Below are 10,699 nucleotides of genomic sequence, written 5' to 3'. Positions count from 1 at the left end.
ATGCAACACGCTGGCAGGTGGATGATGGAAAGGCAGGAGGAGCAGAGACCCGAGGCGGTGAACTGAACTTCAGGTAAGAAGTTATGACCTGCAGTCTATCTGGGTCAGATATAAACCAAGTTTAGGTGGAGTTTACTTTTTACAGTCAGTTACAAGAACTTTGTTTAGGGCCTTAAGCTCTGTATACATTCCCACCCCCTGACTTACCCATGATTACGGGGTTGAACTGGGTTTTCCTGTCATGTACCCTTTTTGTGGGCGTCGGGCTGCAAGGAAAGCCTCTGCCAGAGAGGCTGCCAGAGATGGCACAACGGTGGGGTTGTGCTCTTTCACCCAGGTCCTAAGGTCCGGGCTAAGAACCCTGAGAAACTGCTACATCACTATAACATCTCCTATTTGGTCCTTTGTCTTCTCCTTTGGAAGCATCCACTTTTCATACAGGTCTTGAAGGCGCGATCGTAGCTCTTTTGGGTCCTTCACCGTCATGTCGCGGAATCTCATTCGGTAAGCCTCAGCACTTTCAAGAACAGCTGTTTTTACTTTATCATGTCTGTCTCTTCAGTGTCCATAGCAACATATGCAGCACGTGCTTTACCACTGAGAAGTGGAGCTAGATGAAGTGCCCATTCTTCTTGTGGCCACTGACATCCTGTTGCAATCAACTGCATCAAGTTTCGTTCAAGTGTCCTTTATTTTCTGGCGTTGCCTTTCAACAATTGTCTCGCAAAACATAAGACCTGGCAGTCAAAATCTCACCTGCTTTATACAGAATTCCATTCACATCTAAATCTCATTAACCTTTACCACTGAGACAACAGGGTAGACTAAATGACACAGTCTAAACAAGGAAACCGGAATAAAATCATTCTTCCACTTAAACTCATTCACTCAACTAAACGGTTTGTGAAGTCAATCTCTTCACGAAATCTGACTCTGGAGGTTATATTAACAATTTTACACAATTTTACACAAAAAAAACAGCCCTTCATTTGGTTACAACTAATTGTGGGGATATGATGTCACTAATTGATCAGTGACATCGATCGGCCCGCGATCCATTTTTAATTGGCCCGCAAGTAATTTTATAAGTAGAATAGAATATGGCCTGCACTTCAACTTTTGCTTGAGTGTATTGCACTTCTTAGTTTTAACACCAGGGGGAGCTACTGTTGATCAAGGCAGTTGCTCCACCAAAAAGGACAATCACAGAAGAAATTTACCCCACGATACTAAACATGGCAGAACCAAAGAAGCGAAAGGTAGAAAAGTGAATGCAGAAAATTTCAGACATGGTGGGAGACTGAATATTTCTTCAGTGAAACTATGGCAGTTATGAAAGTGTATAATGTACGACGTCATTATGAAACCAAACATCAGGCCTATGCATCCTACAGTGGTGCTGAGCGAGAGCAGAAATTAAAGCAAAGGGTAGCTCTCCTGCGGGGTCAGCAACAGTATTATTTTCGTGCTCAAAAGGTCCAGGAAAAGGCTACAATAGCCAGCTATGAGGTCGCCCAACTCATTGCAAGACATGGCAAGCCTTTTTCAGATGGAGACCTCATAAAACACTGCCTCGTTAAAATCACCGAAATAATGTGCCCGGAAAAGGTGCAGGACTTCAACAACATCAGCATGTCCAGAAATCCAGTTGTGCGACGCATTGAAGACTTTTCAGCCAACATTAAACTGCAACTGTCTGATAAAGCTGTGCTTTTGATTTTTACTCCATCGCATGCAATGAGAGCACCGATGCCACAGACACCGCACAGCTGCTTTTTTTTTGCGGGGAGTGGACGAGAGCACGAGCACTTTAGGTGAGTAAAAAATATTTTCCACAGTACCCGTGTGTTAATGTGCAGGTACACATGCTTCAAATATCAATAATGCGCATCAATTCTGTCACTACCCTGCTTTTGCGCACCACTTTCTTATATGTGTTTTTCTTCTTAACACACAGAGTACACACCGCTGTGCACAGCGCACGCACACGCAAAGTCAGCTTCTCTCATCTGATGCAGACCTGCTCCTTGATCAAGTGACATTTGTCCGGATTTTTGGCACGACTGGCGTATGATCAGCACCGCAGCTGGATGGCCCGATTTACATACCCAGCGCAGCTGATACTCACCAGAATAGTTTACTAAAATTATATGCACTCCTGTTATTAAGTCCAGTTCAGTCTGTTAATGTTGATAACGGTTTCAAATTAACGTTAATAGGTGTGTTGCTAAGCCTAATAACTTAAATAACAAACTTGAAATGTACCCGTCCCATTTTTCTCTTTATTTTTTTTTTTTTTGTACTGTAAATCTTCTGTCTAAGAAGAAATCTGAGGCTGCTGTTCTGAGAATGAGCTACCAAAGCTTTTTCTGAATAAATCAATAAAGATCCATTTATGGAAAGCTGTGATGAAGGCAGTTCTTTAATTATTTTCAACAATATAACATATTCGACCACTTTTAAGTGATTTTTTCTAACTTTAATACACTAAATTTAAGGTTATATACCTAATTTCTAATAAGTGGCCCAGCCCCTCCTATATTTTTATATATGTGGCCCTCAGTGAAAAAAGTTTGGACACCCCTGGTGTAGACCAAAATACTAAATTTCACTCTACAAGGACCTGATATCCACTTACGAGGACATTACACTGCCACTGTTCTATCGAAATTTAAAGTGAATTTCCTCTTATGTGGTATTATTTTTTCTCTGAAACAAAAATCAGGTAAAAAAAAAAAAATCTGGTAATTCTTGGTTTTTAAATTCATCAGGTCCCAATCAGCCCAAATGGCAAAGAGAAATTAAAAATGCATGCCATGAAAGACTTCGGGTCTTAGACGTTAGTACAGGGAGTGCAGAATTATTAGGCAAATGAGTATTTTGTCCACATCATCCTCTTCATGCATGTTGTCTTACTCCAAGCTGTATAGGCTCGAAAGCCTACTACCAATTAAGCACATTAGGTGATCTGCATCTCTGTAATGAGAAGGGGTGTGGTCTAATGACATCAACACCCTATATCAGGTGTGCATAATTATTAGGCAACTTCCTTTCCTTTGGCAAAATGGGTCAAAAGAAGGACTTGACATGCTCAGAAAAGTCAAAAATAGTGAGATATCTTGCAGAGGGATGCAGCAGTCTCAAAATTGCAAAGCTTCTGAAGCGTGATCATCGAACAATCAAGTGTTTCATTCAAAATAGTCAACAGGGTGTGGAAAAACCAAGGCGCAAAATAACTGCCCATGAACTGAGAAAAGTCAAGCGTGCAGCTGCCAAGATGCCACTTGCCACCAGTTTGGCCATATTTCAGAGCTGCAACATCACTGGAGTGCCCAAAAGCACAAGGTGTGCAATACTCAGAGACATGGCCAAGGTAAGAAAGGCTGAAAGACGACCACCACTGAACAAGACACACAAGCTGAAACGTCAAGATTGGGCCAAGAAATATCTCAAGACTGATTTTTCTAAGGTTTTATGGACTGATGAAATGAGAGTGAGTCTTGATGGGCCAGATGAATGGGCCCGTGGCTGGATTGGTAATGGGCAGAGAGCTCCAGTCCGACTCAGACGCTAGCAAGGTGGAGGTGGAGTACTGGTTTGGGCTGGTATCATCAAAGATGAGCTTGTGGGGCCTTTTCGGGTTGAGGATGGAGTCAAGCTCAACTCCCAGTCCTACTGCCAGTTTCTGGAAGACACCTTCTTCAAGCAGTGGTACAGGAAGAAGTCTGCATCCTTCAAGAAAAACATGATTTTCATGCAGGACAATGCTCCATCACACGCGTCCAAGTACTCCACAGCGTGGCTGGCAAGAAAGGGTATAAAAGAAGAAAAACTAAAGACATGGCCACCTTGTTCACCTGATCTGAACCCCATTGAGAACCTGTGGTCCATCATCAAATGTGAGATTTACAAGGAGGGAAAACAGTACACCTCTCTGAACAGTGTCTGGGAGGCTGTGGTTGCTGCTGCACGCAATGTTGATGGTGAACAGATCAAAACACTGACAGAATCCATGGATGGCAGGCTTTTGAGTGTCCTTGCAAAGAAAGGTGGCTATATTGGTCACTGATTTGTTTTTGGTTTGTTTTTGAATGTCAGAAATGTATATTTGTGAATGTGGAGATGTTATATTGGTTTCACTGGTAAAAATAAATAATTGAAATGGGTATATATTTGTTTTTTGTTAAGTTGCCTAATAATTATGCACAGTAATAGTCACCTTCACACACAGATCAGAATCAGAATCAGAATCAGAATACTTTATTGATCCCTGGGGGAAATTATTTTTTGTTACAGTGCTCCATTTTAAACCAACATTAAGACAAGACAGACAATACACTAACTAAGAATAGTACAATATATACATATATATACATACATACATACATAAGTCACTCATAAATAAATAGTTGGAAAATAAACATGTGTAGTTGTAGCAGCAAACAGTGTGTTAAGTGGATGCGTTGTACAGGGAGATGGCCACAGGCAGGAATGATTTCCTGTGTCGTTCAGTGGTGCTTTTCGGTAATCTCAGTCTCTCACTGAACGTGCTCCTGTGACTGACCAGCATGTCATGGAGTGGGTGGGACGTGTTATCCAACATTGTCTCTATCTTGGACAGCATCCGCCTCTCCGACACCACCTTGAGGGAGTCCAGCTCCATCCCCACAACATTGCTGGCCTTACGGATTAGTTTATTAAGTCTGTTGGCATCTGCGACCCTCAGCCTGCTCCCCCAGCATGCAACAGCATAGAGGATCGCACTGGCCACAACAGACTCATAGAAAATCCTGAGCATTTTCTGGCAGATGTTGAAGGACCTCAGTCGCCTCAAAAAATAGAGACGACTCTGGCCCTTCCTGTAAAGTGCTGTGGTGTTTTTAGCCCAGTCCAGTTTATTGTCAATGTGTACTCCAAGGTATTTATAGTCCTCCACAATGTCAACACTGACCCCCTGAATTGAAACAGGGGTCAAGTGTTTCCTGGTCTTCCTGAAGTCCACGATCTGTTCCTTGGTCTTTGCCACGTTGAGCTGCAGATGATTCTGCTCACACCACGTGACAAAGGAGTCGACCACAGCCCGGTACTCTGTCTCATCATCCCTGCTGATGCATCCAACCACCGCAGAGTCATCAGAAAACTTCTGAAGATGGCATGTCTCTGTGCAGTGGCTGAAGTCTGTGGTGTAGAGGGTGAAGAGGAAGGGGGAGAGGACAGTCCCCTGTGGTGCCCCTGTGTTGCTGATCACCTTGTCAGACACACACTGTGGGAGATGTACATATTGTGGTCTTCCTGTCAGGTAATCAACAATCCAGGACACCAGAGAAGCATCCACCTGCATCGCTGCTAACTTATCACCCAGGAGGGTCGGCCTGATGGTGTTGAAAGCACTGGAAAAGTCAAAAAACATGACCCTCACAGTGCTCGCAGGCTGGTCCAGATGGGTGTAGACACGATTGAGCAGGTAGATGATGGCGTCCTCAGTTCCGAGACGAGGCTGATAAGCGAACTGAAGGGGATCCAGGTGTGGTCTTACTATGGGTCGCAGCTGGTCCAGGATGAGCCTTTCCAGGGTCTTCATGATGTGGGAGGTCAATGCCACGGGCCTGTAATCCTGGGGGCCACTGGGACGTGGCGTCTTTGGTACAGGGACGAGGCATGATGTCTTCCACATCACCGGGACCCTCTGCAGACTCAGACTCAGCATAAACAGTTTATGAAAGACTCCACACAGCTGGGGGGCACAGGTCTTGAGGACAAGGGGACTCACTCCGTCTGGTCCAGCAGACTTGCCTGAGTGAAGTCTCCTCATTTGCATCTCAACCTGGTATTGAGTGAAGGTGATGGGTGGGGGAGGGGTGTCAGGAATCTCACAGGAGGCAACAGCGCCATGTGAAGAGAGAGGCTGGCACAGTGGTGTGGCTCTGGATTCCAGGCTGACTACAGGTGAGGTTGTGGGGGTAGGAGCAGACACTGTGGTGTCGAATCTATTGAAAAACAGATTCAACTCATTGGCTCTATTCTCACCTCCCTCAGTTCCCCTGCTGTTGGTTGGCCTGAATCCAGTGATGGTCTTCATGCCCCTCCACACCTCTCTCATGCTGTTCTGCTGGAGTTTCCACTCCAGCTTCCTCCTGTAATTGTCCTTAGCCTCTCTGATCTTGTCCTTTAGTAACACCTGGATCTTCCTCACCTCCTCTTTGTTGCCCCCTCTGAAAGCCCTCTTCTTGTTGTTGAGGAGGGCTTTGATGTCCTTAGTCACCCACGGCTTGTTATTTGGGTAACAATGAACAGTCTGAGCTGGAACAATGGAGTCGGTGCAGAAAGTTATGTAGTCTGTGATACACTCAGTAAGCCCATTGATGTCCTCGGCGTGAGGCTCACAGAGTGTTTCCCAGTCGGTCACCTCGAAACAGCCCTGTAGTTCTGCTAAGGCCTCCTCTGACCACCTCCTGACAGTCCTGGTGGTCACAGGTTCCCTCCTCACAATTGGCACATAGCGGGGGGTGAGGTGAATCAGGTTATGATCTGACCTACCAAGTGGGGGGAGGGAGGAGGAGCTGTATGCATCCTTGACGTTAGCATACAGTAAGTCTAAAGTTTTCTCTCCCCTGGTGGGACAGTCCACATATTGTTTGAATGTTGGTAGTGTATTGTCCAGTGATACATGGTTGAAGTCAGAGGAGGAGCCAGACATTTGAAACACCCGGGGCTTAGCCCTAAAGAGTAGTATGCATGTGGGATTTTTTTTTTTTTTTTGAGGGGGGGGGGGGGGGGTGTAGAAATGACTGAAAGATTAATAGGCTCTGTTTTGAGTTTTGTTCAAAAAAGAATGACTTCATATAGGGAAATATATATATCACACATGCAGGACACCTTAAACTAGTTTTTTAATTGAGCAGCAAGACAGAACGAAGTCGGGGCTGTATCAAGACACAGGGACTAAACCCCAATTCAACCAGACCCAGAACTGATCCAGAATTAAAACAGGACTACAACAGTTCAAAAGCAGGATTACTGAGGACTTAACCAAGACATAACCACAATCAGAACTAGATGATAGTAGCACTAAAAATCATCATAGACCTGCACTACACTTATTTATTTAATTCTACCAAAGTACAATATTTAGATTGAGAAAAGTTTATATAATTATTTAGCCTTGTTGTGCAAACAAGCCTGCAGAACTTAATAAATATAGAATTTGAAAAATAGCAAACCTAAAAAGAAACACTAGGTACGAGATACATGAGTACCTATGATACAGTGATACTTTTAGTAAGCAACCATTTGACTAACATGTGTGTCTCACCTGCTCTTGTTCATCTCTGTTCTGTCCTTATTCTCCTCTCTCCCTCTCTGTTCCTCTCTCTCCCTCTTTGTGCTGACAATCATCAAATATAAAGTTGAAATCAGATATTTACACACACTCTTCAGATCAAAACACAAACACTTTTTTAATTGTAACATCAAATCAGACTAAATGTTTATTTTTTTAGATTGATAAATATAAAAACATATTTGTTAACTTTAAGAGTAAAGAGAGAAACTGTCTGTGTTTTTTAATTGCAAATGGCACCAAATTGTATTCAAACTGAGCCACACTTATGGAGCTCCACGATTCTTTTCCTGGTGTTTTGGTTGATATCTCTTGATTTTCCCATGTCACAGAAACAGGCTCTGTGTTTTGCCTTATATGCATCCACAGCTGTGCCACCAATTTACTCACATGGACTCTACTAACCTATCAGAAGCTTCTTCAGCTCAGAATGGAATCGTCTGGAGTTTTCTTACTAATTAACAATAAACTTAGTGTACATGTACTCCTAAATTTGATGAAAGTGATAAAAAATAGACAGCTCTGTCTCTCTTTATTCTGACATTTAACTAATTCAAAATATATTTCAATATTTATCTAAAACAAAAGTTTACTCTAAATTGATGTTGTACAGTAAAAATGTTTTATGTTTTCTCCCTAAAGTGTATGTAAATATCTGGTTACAAATGTGAATATCCTGCTGTGTACTGAAATCCCTCTTGTTTTGCATAGAAATATACTGAACAACATACAAAGCATAATATATAAAATAACATTTACCTGAGTTTTTTCTTTGAAAGAACCCTCTAATGTCCATTCTTATATTTCAGTACATAACTGAAACCGATTTAGTCGGGGAGGGTAAGAACTGAAAATATGAAATAAACACACGTAAGCTAAGACTCTCTAAAAAATAGCATTTGTTCGGCTTTTCATTTCGCCATTTGTTGATTCACTTGAAGAGCAAGTAAAATAATATTGGTCAAGTGATCAGTTTCATATCAATCTTTCGTGATGCACCGTCATATTTACATTATTTGTACGGTACGAATGATTTGCTTTGGTACCTGCTCAAACTTAAGCTCTCCTTAGTATGGCTGGCTCCGTCTCTCCAACAGCGCACTCACGGGCAGCAGCTCCCCCCGCCCCCTCGCTCAGTCGCTTAGTGCCTGAGCTCGGATCATACCAATATCAGGGGGGGATTCACGCACAGTCGTAAATTCCCACAGTGTGCACTATGTGCTTCGAATATTGTGTGTACTTTTTGTTTTATACAGTTGTCAGCCAGGCATCTAACTATGAAAAAATTACACTCCAAAATACCCCGGGCTTCTGACAAAACAACCCGGGCTTAAGCCCCGTAAGCCACCCCCCCGCTCCGCCCCTGGTTGAAGTCACCCGAGATCACAATAAAGGCACTCGGGTGCTGAGTCTGTAGCCGAGCTATGGCAGAGTGGATAGTGTCACATGCAGCTGTGGGGTTAGCAGAGGGGGGTACATAAACAGCCACCAAGATGACGTGAGAGAATTCCCTGGGTAAATAATACGGCCTGAGTCCAACAGCACACAGTTCAGTGTCCGGGCAACAAATCCTTTCTTTGATTGTTATGTTGGCAGGGTTACACCACCGGTTGTTAACTAAAACAGCAAGCCCACCTCCTTTCCGCTTACCGCTAGCGATGCTGTTCCTGTCCGCCCGAACAGTGTGGAAGCCTTCCACGGAAGCATTCTCATCGGGAATGTCCTGGTGCAGCCATGATTCGGTGAAACACATCAGGCTACACTCTCGGTATTCCCTCTGACTCCGTACCAGTGCTGAGAGCTCGTCGATTTTAATTGCCAACGATCGCACATTACCCATCACGATAGACGGCAGACACGGTTTAAACCTCCTCCTCGCTTCGAGCCTCTGCTGTCTCACCGTCACCTTTTTTCTTCTCTTCTGTCCTTGACCTCTGCATCCCCGATGTGTTTTCCTCCAAATTTCAGCTATCAAATTTCAGCAAATTTCAGATATCCCCCTAAAATAGCTAAAACTAAAAACAAACTAAAAACTACTTCCAAAAACATTCAGCTTTGATATTAATGAGTTTTTTGGGTTCATTGAGAACATGGTTATTGTTCAATAATAACATTATTCCTCAAAAATACAACTTGCCTTATAATTCTGCACTCCCTGTAGGGTGTCATGTACTTTTATTTTGGGAGATGGCTCAATGTGTTTTTGTTTATTTATTTCTGTTATTTCTTTTTACATATAATAAGATTAAACAGATGGTTTTAAAAAGATTACAAATTAGGTAATCCCAGTATTAGCGTTGCTGCACAGATATATTGGTTAAGCTGGACCAGTGCAGAGTTCAGCTGCAAGTTTCAGATGCGACAGATACTTTGAAATCAGACAGATAACATTAACCTCCTAGGACCTGGCGTCCACATATGTGGACATCACATTTTGGGTTGTCTAGACCAGTGCTTCCCAAACTTTTTCCAGCCACGTACCCCTTGAGACATGTCACCCTCAGCCGCATACCCCTTGCTACGAACGACTCTTAATTAGCATCTAGAAATACATTGCAATACCGCATGCATAAAAATAAATACTGCAGTCTATTATTTCTCACCACCAAATGAATTTATTAATATATTTTAGTTATGACAGAATTTTAATAAGGAACTTTACTACTTAATACTAGCAGTGTATCAAAAGATTTATTAGAATTCACTGTTTTGTTGAGAGCACAAACTAGAACACAAAAGCAAAGCCACACCTCTTTCCACGTAACACCCCCACCCTTTAAGAACCAAACTAAAGGTTTGGTGACATCTCTAAAGAGCACGGGAGAGTGCATCTGCTACAATGTTTTCTGAACCTTTTTTGTGATGGATATTGAGGGGATAATTCTGAATAATCAGTGACCAACGCATAAGTTGCTGGTTGTGATTATACATTCTAGAGAGGAAAACTAAAGGGTTGTGATCTGTGAATACTTGAACTGAACTCTGACCTGACTCTGTATAGACTTCAAAATGTTGCAAGGCCCACAACAAAGCAAGGGTCTCCTTTTCAATGGTAGAATACCTGAGCTGATGTTTATCAAACTTCCGAGAGAAGTAACTTACAGGATGGTCAATGCCCTGGGTATCCTCCTGGAGAAGCACCGCTCCTGCCCCAACTGCGTTGGCATCTATTTCCAAGGTTCAAGGTTCAAGGTTCTTTATTTGTCACATGCATAGTTATACAAGTATAACACACAGTGAAATGTAGCCTGACACGCTCCTCGACATGTGCAAAAAAAAAAAAAAAATTGGGGGTGGGGGTGGGGGGGGGGGGTGGGGGGTGTAGAGGAAAAACATTATATATATATAATGTTTTTCCTC

The sequence above is a fragment of the Astatotilapia calliptera genome, chromosome 22, assembly GCF_964374335.1.
Source record: "Astatotilapia calliptera chromosome 22, fAstCal68.1, whole genome shotgun sequence".
In the NCBI taxonomy this organism is placed as follows: Eukaryota; Metazoa; Chordata; class Actinopteri; order Cichliformes; family Cichlidae; genus Astatotilapia; species Astatotilapia calliptera.
This window is presented reverse-complemented; position numbering follows the sequence as displayed.